Raw genomic sequence first — 13,541 nt, forward strand, 5'->3', positions numbered from 1 at the left:
CTCTCACTAAACACCCATGTAAAAAGCCCTACCCAAGCTTTCTTGTAGGTCCCTTCAGATATTGGAATGTTACTATAAGGTAACCTCGGAGCCTCCTTTTCTCCAGGCTGACCAACCCCAACTTCCTCAGCCTGGTTTCACAGGGCAGGTGCTGCAGCCCTCTGATAATTTTTGTGCCTCTCCTCTGGACATGTTTAAGGACCTCTGTGTCCTTCTTATGTTGAGGACTCCAGAACTGGACACAGTTCTCCAGGTGGGGTCTCACAGGAGCAGAGCAGAAGAGGAGAATCACCTCCCCCAGACAGCTCCCTGTGCTTCTCTTGATGCATCCTAGGACACAGTTTGCTTTCTGGGCTGCAAGCAAAACTTGTGACAGCTCATGTGAAGCTAAGTCAAATCTAAGAGTTGAGCTGTTGAGATGTAACTGGCAAGAGGTGACAAGCTACAGGAGTAGCTACTTTAGTACGGCAAAAATAAGCAAGAAAAATAAATCTGGGCAAAGCTACATGACGTTTGTTTTGGGCAGGCTGGACTGGATGATCTCCAAGTGATCTCTTGTGACCTCTAATGCTGAGATTCTGTGTATTTGTGAATGAAGTAGCAATACCCTCCACCAAAATTATACTAAAGCAGAAGACAATTTTACAGCAAAACTTTCTTCATTACGAACTATTTTTGTCAGCAGCAAGGTTTTGTTCCATGAAAAGCAGAATCATAAACTTGTGTCACAGAAATGGCTTTTCCAGCACAGAACAACCTGCTGTTATGTCTAAGCTACTGAAATCCTTATGCACAAGGCAGGCTTGCAAATTTCCTAGCTTGTTCTTGTGTTGGAAGTGAAGCAGTGAGTCTTGCATCACTTGAGCTGTGATGCCCCTCATCTCATCACTTAAGATGTATGACTCCAAGCACTCCAAAAAGATGCATTTTGCTACAGAATTCTCATGATATAATGAATTAAATCATAGATCTGTATACTGGAATAAGTAGTTAAAAACTGTAATTAACAATGACAGACATAAGCTGGATTTTCCCCTGGTCAGAACATTTCTTCTAAGTCAAATCAGCACAATACAAAAGGATTTCAACCATTCTGTCAGGAGTGACTGCTTTCTGCTTTCTTCTCTCCCTATACAAGCCTACTGCAGCCTTTACCTTCATAAAAAGACCAAGCCATAGCCAGGGTATCAGTGAGGTGCTTTTTTTTCAGGAGGTGGTCAACCCTCTCCAGCTTCTCAGTGTCATGACATGAACAGACTTAATTCCAAGGTAGAAGATCCCCCTACCACAGCTACTGGTTCACTGATAACAAGCTTTCTCTCCCAGGGCTTTACTGACGTGTCCTCCTGTAGCCAAGTGGTTTGAAGTGGTTGTAGTTGGATACTAGCTGAATATGTCAGATTTCTACAGATGTGTCCAGTTCCTACTGTGTCTGACAATCTGCAATGTACAGCTTCTCCACTCTGTCCAGAAGCACTACTGTGCGTGAGTTTGGACTCAAATGAAGTTGATGATGCATCTGCCTTTGCTTAGTGACATGTATTGCTCGAGTACCATCGTTCTTTACCAGAAGAAAATTAACTATGCCTTCTCAACAAAATACAAGCACAGAGTCCACAAAGTTCTGTAGAGCTGTACCACACCAAAAGAGGGACACTAAAAAGGTCCATACAATTGTAGGGAAAGGTGATCCACATTTTCAGAGATGGCTTCAGGTCAATAACCAATATCTTTGTTAGGAAGACTACGGCCAGCAATTAATACTGTGTGATAGGACATTCTCTCATCCCAGCTTTTGTATGTCATGGTTCAATATAGCAAACGTCTACCTTTGAGCCATTGAAAGAGACATCACATGTTCTTAGTCCCATAACCCTCTTAAATGACAGCTGAGCTATGGGACTGTCATTGCAAATTGCAAGTGTCAGGTCATCTGTAAACCTGATGTGACAAATGCCTTTTCCTGGTAGGTGGGTATCTGTTATTGATGGCAACAGTTTCCCACTGGCCAGATCCCACATCATGATCTGTGCTTTCACAAAGCCACACTGGAGCCTCAGACAGTCATTGTTGATACTGAGAGTAGAGATAGCCCCACACTGGGCCCCAACAGCAGTGCTGCCCAGAGAGAGACAGAAAGCCTGGTTTTGATCAAAAGAACAGTGCTAACTCGTGGAAAGTCCACACTGCTGTTAGATTTGAGGTTGCAATTGTAGTGGGTTAGCCAGCATCCACTTTGTCTGCTGCAGATACCATTTGGGATGAAATTCCTTTCAGAAGCAAGAGCTATGTGAATGATCCATGGAGTGGGAGAGAATCTGAGAGTTTTTCTATTTCTTTCAGGTATTTCCAGTCCCTTCTGTCAGAATGTGCTACAGATGATATGTCATGGGAGTGTGTATATGTGTTATTAATGTTCAAGAGAAAAGGATTATACAAAATTACTCTTCTCCATCATTAGTCTCATTTAAGATGCTCTCCAGTGTTGAGGGGTATCATCTTGAGGAATGTTAAATTCTTTGTTATCAATCAGCTCTCTGCAGGAGTCCAGATTGCAGCTCAGTTCCCCTTTGCTCAGCCAGTGTACAGGCAGCTCCTGGCACAGCTCAGCCTGGATTCCTGCCCTGCACCAGTGTTGCTTCCATGGCCAGGCTGCAGGGCACCATGGAAGCCACCATAGTGGGCTGGCATCACAAGGCCTAGAAGCCAAGTCCAAAGTATTTATGTTTTAAGATGTATTTTTAGCCAAATTCAACTTTTGCTTTTTTGTACTCCATTCCTTGAATATTTCACAGGAAAATTTCCATTTTAAAAGATGAAAGACATCCTGAGAAACATCCCCAAAACTGTTTCTAATTGGAGCATGCAGCAAAGAACTTGAGCATGAGTGTTACAAACTTTAAACATGTGACTTGTCAACAGAACAACTCAGAAACTGAGAAGAGTAAGTGTTTTTTTAGTGTTATGTTTGGATTACAGCTCTGGAAAGCAATCAGAAACAGCATCAGTATTCCTCTTTTGAGTCTGGGGAGTAGTCTTTATCTTAAGGTAAATGGTTTGTGTAGTCTTAAGTCCTGCAAGCTGGGTAGTCATAGACTAGAGCCCTTGGAGGAGTTTGGAGAAATTCCTGAAAGGCTGTCTAAATAAGATGAGGTTCCTAACCATTAAAAGTTATGAGGTTTCCAAGTCAGAGACAAATTTTTGATATTAAAATGAACTATAAATCTTGTTGGATAGTTGGATATATTAAGCAGAATACTTTAAGTAAACTTAAAATTTACATTCCAAAAATAATTATGATAAATAGATATTTATAGTGTCTTAAGCAAAAGATATCCCAGGGAAATACACAGGGAGTTAAAAACAGCAGGTGAGAGAAAGATATTATTTCTCAGCGAATCCTTAACACCTGAAGAGATCAGATTTAGTCTGTGATCAACCATATCTAGAATCATGCACCTCATACTCCCATAGTGATGTAAAAACTATTCCACACAGCAACCTGAAGTAAGATGTGATGTTTTAAATAATATGTCTTACTAGAACCCTCATCCTTCCCCCAGTGTCTGGAAATCTGCAGGACAAGCTTCCACTCTTATGCAGTATATCTGTACATCAGACAATAAATTGTCTAAAACCATCATGGCTACAGAGAACTCAACAGTGCAGTAAACAGTTAATCCCAGCATGTCCCAGACTGCTGGCATGTGGCAAACTGTAGAATTCTGATAGAGATTTAGCAGTCTTCTAATAATTTGAATCTCCTGAATATTTCTGAGCAAGCAGCTGGTTGGTTTCAGGATCCATCTGATGAGAGGAGAAAGATGCGTGTTCTCCCAGTCTCAGTGGGTTATTAGTAGTAAAGAGGTGTTTCTGGAGAGGCTGAAGAGTAAGACTGGAAGGTCAGCTTTGGTGTCTCTAGGAACAAGATTAAAGTAGAACTTTTGGGGTCTCTGAGAGGCCTATGATTGCTCAGAGCTGTAATAGAAATTGGTGTGGTCATCCAGCATTTCCTAGTTTAAAGACTCTCTGCTTTGCTTCTATCCTCAGTGCCCAGGATCTGATGAAAATCAGACACCCTTATCTAGGAGGAAACCTAGGATTTCTGCTTGATGCTTTAGATCTATTTCTTTTACTGACATGCACACTAATAGTTACTGTACTTGAGTTTGATCTTCTTTTACAGAAATAAAGCAAAAACAGAAAGGGAAAGAGAAAGGATCATTTCAGTTCCTAGAACATGCACTTGGCAAAAAAACATCTGGTATTTATCTATGTCATTATTTGACTTTATAGCTGAAGACTTCAAAGAGAAGCTGTATGGGAACTTAAAATTAGGTTATTTCAAAAGTTGTTTTCATTTTAACTTAGATCAATGTGTTATATTTGGAAAGCTGCTGCACAAACAATGTCAATAAACAATATCAATCTTGTAATATTACTTTAGTAACATATTAAAATATTCCTTCTTAATTTTTATATTTTTCTGTTTTATAGAAAATGGAAAAATTTTGCTGGTAAAGCCTTTCTGAAATAGGCTTTCCATTTTATACTAAAACCCCAAAATATTTTCTTCAAATTTCTGAGATCTTTTGCACTGAAATCTGCTTCAGTGGCTGCCTTCCAAATCACCATCAGTTGCAGTGTGAACTGAATACCACTTTGTTTGGCTAAAAATGTCCTTAGATCTGCCTACAAGGAATGAGCTGTCTAGAAGATGCTGTTTTTAAAAGATGAGGAAAAATTCTAGATATGTCACATTCTCGTCTGGCACAAGTGACTCTACCTTGCAGCTTTCAAGAGCATTTCTTTGAAACTGGGCATCCAATACCTGCAAAAATTTATCTGGTTATGTATTATTGCACAAGAGGCTATGATCTACATCTAGTTTGCTTTTGTCAGCTGATTCTTACTAGAATAGACCAGCACTGCTTGTTTTACTTTTGTCTCATTTTGCTTCAAATGAGACAAAGCATGCCACCATTTAGTAACAATTTGCATCTCCACTGTCTAATTTTTACAAAAATATGTATTTACAAGGTATTTTTAATATTTATAAATAAAGAAAAAAATCATCTTTAAGGAAAGCATAAGAAGTTTCCAAGTCATAGTTGCAGTGGATGTTACTGTGCATTTTTAGCCACAGTAGAAGTCAAAAGGTAGTCTTTGTATTACAGCTGCAAAACACAAATACTTTATGATGGTATGATGGTGTGATATAGTAATTGTATGCTCTCTACTTTAAAGCTCTGGAATTTAAAAATTAGAGTCCAGTTTGTTCCCATCACAAGAATTACTTGCAGAGTTCCTAGAAGCATATTCCACATGTGCTGGTGATGCATGCCAGAAACAGTAAATGGATGTCATTTATGGTGGCTCTGTTACTATCTACAGCTACAGAGACCAGAGAATTAAGTTGTGCTTTCTGAATTTTGTAAAGGACACAACTTTTTTAAAGTTTTGTTTTAGCTAGGATGGGGAGGGGAGGTGGTAGGCAGGGAAAGAAATAGCCCAGCCTGAGAGTGATTTTAAAGTAGTGGCTGGGTGAAAATGCAGGCTTGAATTTAGAATGGTTACAAAGGGTTGTTAGCTTGTACAGTAGCTGTTGTCAGTGCCATGGTGTGTATATACAAATCTGTGCTGATACACTGGCCTAGATTTTCAGAAGAGTTCAGTATCAGGGTGTGCAAAAATGTTTTTAAAGGACCCATCTCCCATTTACCCGTTGTAGTGCTACGGAGAGATGTCCCGGTTTAGCTGCCTGAAAGGGATCTGAGGTCTTTAGGGCATCCAACCCCAGCAGCTGTCAGCACCACATGCTTGAGAATCTGTCCCTATAGCACGTAGACACACAGCACGCACCGCTGTGTTTGTAATGATGTGTGACATACATATGAATAGATAGCCAGAGATTTGATTGTGATTAGTCAGATCACGTTCATTTTTAGCAAGCATTAAGAAAAAGTTGCTAAGAAAACCTGGCTGGGTCCCAGTGAATGTCTGAAAATGGTGTTCACAGCAAATGTGGGTGGGCGGTCCCAAACTGTTTCTGTGTGCTGGCCAGGAGACAACACCACCAGGAATGCCAGCCGCTGGAAAACAGATGAGAAGGTACAGAGGTACAGCCGCTTAGTGGGACAGAGAGCATGGCTCTGGAAACAAACCTTATGAGAAAAAGCTACAGGTCAAAGCCATTTCACAGGTAACATTCAGAGATCTTTTCTCACATTTGACAAAATGCTGTCAAAGTCGTGATTTATTAAAAATTGCAGTGCTTACCAATATAACTACAGTGCAACTGGGTATAAAAAGAGAAGAAATTGAGGGACCAAAGGTTTCCCATTATTTTAAAATATATTTGCAAAGTTTAAGTTAGAAAGGCTAGAGGAGTTGTTTCCAGGGCTTACACATTTCACAGTGTTTACAAGCTGTTAGCTTTTCATCATATGCTTCTCCCAAGAAAAAGAGGGGGGGGGGAAATGCAACTAACCATAAAAACCCACCTGTTCTCAGTTTCTCATAAAACCAGCTCCTGTTTCTTTGAATATGTGTTCTCTGGCTAGTTTGACACGAAGAAAGGAAGTGAACCAGCACTCTTTTGTTGATAGAATATCCATGCTGATGAGACATAGACATCCTCCAGTCACAGCCCCCAATCAAAGGTAGTTCTCTTGAAGGATGACTTATAGGATAGGAAAAAGAATAAGGGCTGGGTAGGAATTTACTCTGTAATAAATGTTTTTATACTTGATTGGTTGGTGCCCTTCTAATAAGTTTTGGAAACAAACCCCAGACATATTTCTGGGAAAAGCAGAGTGCAACAGTGACACACTAATACTTAGATTCTGACTCTGAGAAAAGTTCAGTTCTCCAGAGAATAGAATAGACAAAAGAAAATCTATCTCTAGGACATCAGGACTGCTGCCATAAGTAAATCTGTTATCCAACAGAGGGACTGAGTGCTTCTTTCTTTTTCCTTTCCTTTCCCTTTCCCTTTTCCTTTCCCCTTCCCCTTCCCTTCCCTTCCCATTTCCTTCTTTCCTTCCCTTGTAGTAAGAAGAACAGTTCTGTTCTCTAAAATATGGCTTATTTACTAGTATCAGGTTCTCAAAATGTTCTAACTTTGATTGGATGTGGGTTGGCAAGTCAGCTGAGTTAGACAAGGGAGAAGTTTCCACTTTTTTCTGAAATACATACTCCTTGGCTTCAGATTTAAATTTTCTGATTGTGTGTCCTGGTTTAGGCCAGGATAGAGTAAATTTTCTGTCTTGTAATTTTGCTTCCAGCAAAGTCTCTCATAAGTAGCTGTACTTGCTGAAATTAACAGCAAGTTTCTCAGTCCATGTCTGCTTCTGGGACTGATAACACTCAATATTTATAGTTACAGCTAGAGACTGGTATACAGAGCCAAGGCCACTGCTCAGTTCTGAGGAACACCTTATGCTTCAGAAGGAGAAAGGGAGTAAATAGGTTACACTTGCAACTCTCATTTAGGGAGGGATGACAAATGATAAATGACCAAAATTGACCAAACAGGGTATCCCATCCCATACATGTCATACTCAGTAATAACTTGAGAGATCACAAGGGTCAAACACCTTCTCCTTCACCCTTTGTCTTCACTCTTTGTCTTTCTTCACTTGTCCCTGGTTGCTTCAGCGTCCTGGGAGGATTCCATCCATTCATCTGCCTGTGGTTCTGATCCGTGCCAGCCTGAATCTGTGTGTTCCTGCCTCCAGCTCCCGCCCTGCAGCCTCAGTGGTAACATGAGAGTTACTGGGGGAAAGGGAGGAGGATTGTGGTATGGTTTCCTATATATTCGTATATATATATGATAATTCTTCTTTTTTGTCGTTACTGTTTCTTTATAGCTGTGTAGTTTAGTTTCCAACCTGTAAGTGTCTCCCTTATTCTCTCCTTTCTTTTTGAGGGAGGAGAGGGAGCATCTTTCATTTGGTTAATTGCCAGCCCAGAGCTAAACTGTGCAGGATGGAAAGTTCCCCTCACACACCTCCCTCCGTAGGTAACAATGAAAATATCTATACTCACAGAGTAATAGCCATAAAAAAAGCGAAGGCCACAGGCACATGGTTGCTGTGCATGTGCACTACTATCCCATACAGTATCTTCACTAATAAACTGCAATAGCTAGCTTTAGCTGGTAGGTCTCCTACATGTCTCCTGGAGATACCATTCCATATCCAAACAGATCACACTGTTAGGAGGTTTTACATCTTTCTCTCCTTCCCTTTGGCTTGTCTTCATCATTAATATCATTTCACTCACTTGCCCTGAAATTGCACTTCTTTTGCTTGCAGCATCTTGATGACATCCTGTTGTAGTCTCCATTTAGATCTCTGAAGTAGTTCACAGAAGCAAGCATCTGGAGTTGACAAGACCCCCTTGCGTCTGGTACTCATAAATCCACCATTACTCTTCTTTTAAGAGAAAGTACATATTTTTTCTCAAATTCATGTATTCTATTCTTAACATACTTAACTTGATACTCTGGAAAATTGTGTAAAGGTTATGCCATTAAAAATTGACAGATTAAATTCTGTTCTCCTGCTAACAAGACATGTTAAGTAATGATACCATGTCCCCCAGTGACAGAGTGGGTAGGTGTAATGAAATTGGTGTGAAAATAAGGTCTGCTTCAGTCTCTTCAGCTCAGACTTCTGATACTGAAAGATTTCCAAGAGAACAGGCCAGGTTTCAAGGCCAGGTTGGACCACTAAGAAACCTGGTCTAGTGGAAGGTGTCCCTGCTCATGCTAAGGGGTTGGATCTAGATGATCTTTAAGGTCCCTTCCAACACTAGCCATTCTATGATTCTATGACCTGGTGTGTCCTTTGTCTGAGGTGCATTTTGAATTGGTGCATTCTAAACCAGTAGAGATTAGTCTGTGTGTAACTGCGGGATGATCCATGCCAAAGTAGGAATCTCAGCCACTCTGGGATGTTCTACCCCACACTAGTCTCTGGCAGAGCATTTGCTGAGAGCAGAAAATACAGGATAGTGATTTCTAACAGCAAGAATTTAAATATATTTCTTTAGTAGAAAACTGTCCTTTTTTTTCAGCATGAGAAGTCTTGGAGGGCTCTTCTTCGGAAGCATAGGCTATAAAATTGCTAGCACATTATGAAAACAAATATTGTGAGTTTTTTAATCTGTCCTACATTGGCGTATTTGAAAAAAAAACCATTTCAGGATTCGGTATTTCCTCTATTGTCATAATTAGCAGTGTTTATCTAAACATTGTTTGTCTGCTAAAAGACTTTTTATCTGAGGCATTAATCAGAAAATTTCAAACCAGTGAAAATACTATGTAAAAACAGCATAGATTGACACATTAGTACATTATGAACTGAATATATTACTGAGGGTGTTCATCCATCAGAGTGCATAAACACTGATCACCTTGAGTGCCATTATGCAGCAAATGCAGGATAACCAGGTTATCAGGCCAAATCAGCATAGCTTCATGAAAGACAGGTCCTGCTTGGTGAATCCAATCTCTTTCTGTGACAAGGCGACTTGCTTAGTGGATTAAGAAAAGGCTGGACGTGTTGTTTACCTGGACTGATGTGAAGATTTTGACACCCTTCCCCACAATGTTTTCCTGGAGAAAGTGCCTGCTCGTGGCTTGGACAGGTGTTCAGTTTTTTGGGTTAAAATGCTGCCTGGATGGCCAGGCCCAAGAAGTTGTGGTGAATGGAGTTCCACCCCATTGGGAGATGGTCAAAAGTTGTGTTCCCCAGGGCTCAGTAGTGGGGTCAGTTCCATTCAATATCTTTATCAATGATCTGAACAAGGGGATCAACTGCACCCCCAGTAAGTTCACACATGACACCAAGATGGGAGGGAATGTTGATCTGCCTGAGGGTAGGAGGGCACTACAGAGGGATCCAGACAGGCTGGGTCAATGGACCCAGGCAGGTTGTATGACATTCCATATGGATCCTTGTGTTGGGTCCTGCTCTTGTGTCATAGCAACCCTATCCAACATCACAAGCTTGTGGAAGAGTGGCTGGAAAGCTGTCCAGAGTAAAAGGACCCTGGAGTGTTGGTCAACAGCCAGCTGAATATGAGCCAGCAGTGTGCCCAGGTGGCCAAGAAAGCCAGCAGCATACTGGCTTGTATGAGCAATTAATGTAGCCAGCAGGACTACAGAAGTGATTGTTCCCTGTGACTGGCCCTGGTGAGACTGCACCTTGAGGCCTGCGTTCAGTTCTGGGCCCATCACTACAAGAAGGACAGGAGGTGCTAGAGAGTGTCCAGAGAAGAGCAACAGAGCTGGTGGTGGGCCTAGAGCACAAGTCTTATCAGGAGCAGCTGAGGAAATTGGCATTGTTTCTTGGAGAAAAGAAGGGTGAGAGGAGAACTTACTGTTCTCTACAACTACCTGAAAGGAATTTGTAGACAGGTGGGGGTTGGTCTCTTCTCCCACATAATGAGCGGTAGAAGAAGAAATGGCCCCAAGTTGTGCCAGAGGAGGTTTAGGTTGGACATTAGAAGAAAATTCTTCACTGAAAGGTTTTGCAAAAACTGAAACAGGCTGCCCAGGGAGATGACTGAATCTCAATCTCTGGAGATGTTTAAAAGACAAGGACATAGTTTAGCACCAGAATCGGGAGACTTATGTTAGTACTTGGACTTAATAATCTTAAGGGTCTTTTCCAATTAAAAAAATTCTATAATTCTAAAATATTTAGCTGTGAACAAGTAGTGGAAGGGCAAACAACAAAGATATTTCAGGCAGGATTTGTTGGGCAAATTTATATGCCTAAGTTCAGCAAACTTTTAGAGTAGCTGTGTAAATAGCTCGATTAGATATTTGATATTTGATAAGGCAGTGATGACTGAAAAAGAAACAAGCAAGATCCTTTTCCAGGCTTATTAAGAAAAACAGAAGAAAATTAACCTATGAAGGAGATCTGAAAATTACACCAAGTGAAAGTCTGTGAGTATTGAGAGTTTGAAGCTCTAGAGGAAGAAGGACTCCTGCATTTTGTCTTCTCTGACATATTTACTTAGAAATACTTGATTTTAAGCACACTAAGCCCTTCCTTGGGTCCATTTGTTTTCGACCCATGGTAAACACAAGATATGATGTAACAGTCTCTTTCTGGGTGGTGTAGGAAAGGAAGGATTAAAAGAAAATGTTATCATTTGCCCTAAATTTTATCTTTCAATATTTAAATAGATTAAATTTAAGTTGCACATTATATATATTTCTGTATGTATGCAAGTGTATAAAAGAGATATATTTAAGGGAAATAGAAAATGTGTTACTTAAGTAATAATGAAAAAGGACAGAGAGCATATAATTCTCAGAGAGGGTATCTTTTTTCATAGGTGATTAGTGACCAATGTTTAAGTTGGATCTATATCAATATACATTTTAAATGAGGATCATATTAGTAGTTTCTGTCCTCAGACCAGCTTAAAACGATTTCTCAGATTCTCTCTCTCTGCCTTTAAAAGTAATCACTGCACACAAAAATTCAACATAGCAAACTTAGGTCCCTGCACTGACAGAGTTCCAGTGAAAGGTGGATAGCTCAACAAAAATGTTGCTAATGCATTACCAAAAAAAAAAATTTAAAAAATCCTGGCTGTGTTGATGCAACAGTGCTAATTGTGGTAAAATGTAAGAGGGAAGGGTCTACTCAGAAAAGCAAGAAAGTATTTTCTGAAGTACTTATTAGAAGCAGATATGTAAAAATAAGAAGGAAATATTTCCTTATGTTATTTCAGAAAGGAAATACACAACAACCTCTCTGCTCACTTTAAACAAATGTTGTAATCACAGAATCTAAACTGTATTAAAGAATCTAGAAATGGTAGTAAAGAAGTTATGTCATTTGTTAAACAGAACCCCACCACTGTGAACAGAGAAAAGCTAATGTTGAAGTTCTGCACCCAGGCAAGAACAGCATCACCTTATATCTCCAAAGTGTCTGGCAATAGTTATTTTTTAGAGAGCTACTTCCTAAAAGTAGATCTGCCAGATGAGATAGTGAAACTGGTAGTGCTTCATAGTGCATCATAGACTAATGAGCTGTTTTTGAATAAAATAGGTACTTTAAAACTACTAAGCCTACTAGGTTTTTGTGTGGCTCAGAAAAAGGTGATGAAAGATAGAAGATGCCATGGTGCTGAACATAGCTGGGCCTTATTCACCTATTGTGGTAACAGTTACACACTCAATGAAAGGTTGATGGAGACCACCGCAAGAAGAAAAAAAAAAGCTGCCAGCAAGTTCAGGAATGCATCAGCCTCCAAGTTTAATAAAAATAAAAATGTCAGCAGAGATTAGAGGAAATGAAATATGTAATTTTACTACTTTAACTCCTGTGAAACAGCAATAAAACTTATGACAATGGGGGCCTGGCAAAGCCTACACATATTAGTTTTGTCTTTAAAGAGTATGGAATCATTTCAACAATTGTTTTTATTTTTTCTTGTTGAAAATGGCTTTGACAAGTGGCACAATTTCATCCTCTATAATCTGGAAGTGTTCTTTGCTAAGAAGTAGGATTTCCCAGTAGTATTCTCAATCTTTAAAAAGTATCCAAAGTATACAGAAATCAGTCATTAAGATCAAAAGAAATAGAATTTCATTCAGAATTCAGTCTTCATTTAGGATATTTTGAAACACTGAGGATATCAAGCCAGACATCCAGACTACCCAGATGGTAGTCAGCAGAATGACACCAAAAGTGGGTGTGGGGGTGTGTGTGTGTGTAACAATTGCAACATTGGCAACTCAGTGTGAATTCTACACTATTTGATTTTTGTTTCTTCGCTTAATAACACAAGGCAATTTCAGAATCTAATTTAAATCTGCAATGACCCTGATAAAAATAAGAGAGTAAAGGGGGAAAGATTGCTCAAACCTCTTTTTTTTATTGCAATTATTAAAATAAATACTTGGGTTTTGAATACTCAAGAGAGTAGCAGTACCAATGCAGAAGACAAACCCAAATCTATCATACTGTGAGAGTCTTTCCAATAACTTCAAGGAGCATTGAATTCTGAAGAAATTTTACAAATCTCTAGCTGAATTCTGGCCACAGTTTCACCATACTAAACAGGAATAGTCTAGAGGCAAATACTAAGCTGTTTTATAGTCTCTTACACAACATACTCTGAAATCTCTGTGTGTAGTCACAGCTGCTAACTACACATCTAACCAGGGGTTCTAGAAGTGCATTTTGGTTAGACATGAAGTTGTACAGGCAAAATGTAACATTGAAACCAAGAGTGAGAGTTAAGAAGAATCTTCTTATGCCAGAGTTCCTTATGAGGGGAACATTACCCCAGCAACTCATCTGTTGGGGCTGCCAAACCAGCTCCTGCTAGAGCCTGAGCTGCTGCCTTGCCTAGTGAAAGGTCTAAGATTCACTTGGTGCAGTGAAACAGTTGAAGGGCTTTCTGTTAAATGCTTGTAGAAACAACAAAGTCTGTGTTAACAATGTGAAAGGATCACTGAATCTGGGGTGTGCCACACCCACATGAAGGTGAAGAAGCTGTAG

At 39.8% G+C, this 13,541-nt stretch overlaps 1 pseudogene; it reads right to left on the minus strand.

Moving 5' to 3' along the window:
* Positions 1 to 712: 712 nt before the first annotated feature.
* LOC103539402 lies at positions 713 to 4,824 on the minus strand (annotated as a pseudogene).
* Positions 4,825 to 13,541: the final 8,717 nt, after the last annotated feature.

This window comes from Calypte anna, chromosome Z, assembly GCF_003957555.1.
Source record: "Calypte anna isolate BGI_N300 chromosome Z, bCalAnn1_v1.p, whole genome shotgun sequence".
Classification (NCBI taxonomy): Eukaryota; Metazoa; Chordata; class Aves; order Apodiformes; family Trochilidae; genus Calypte; species Calypte anna.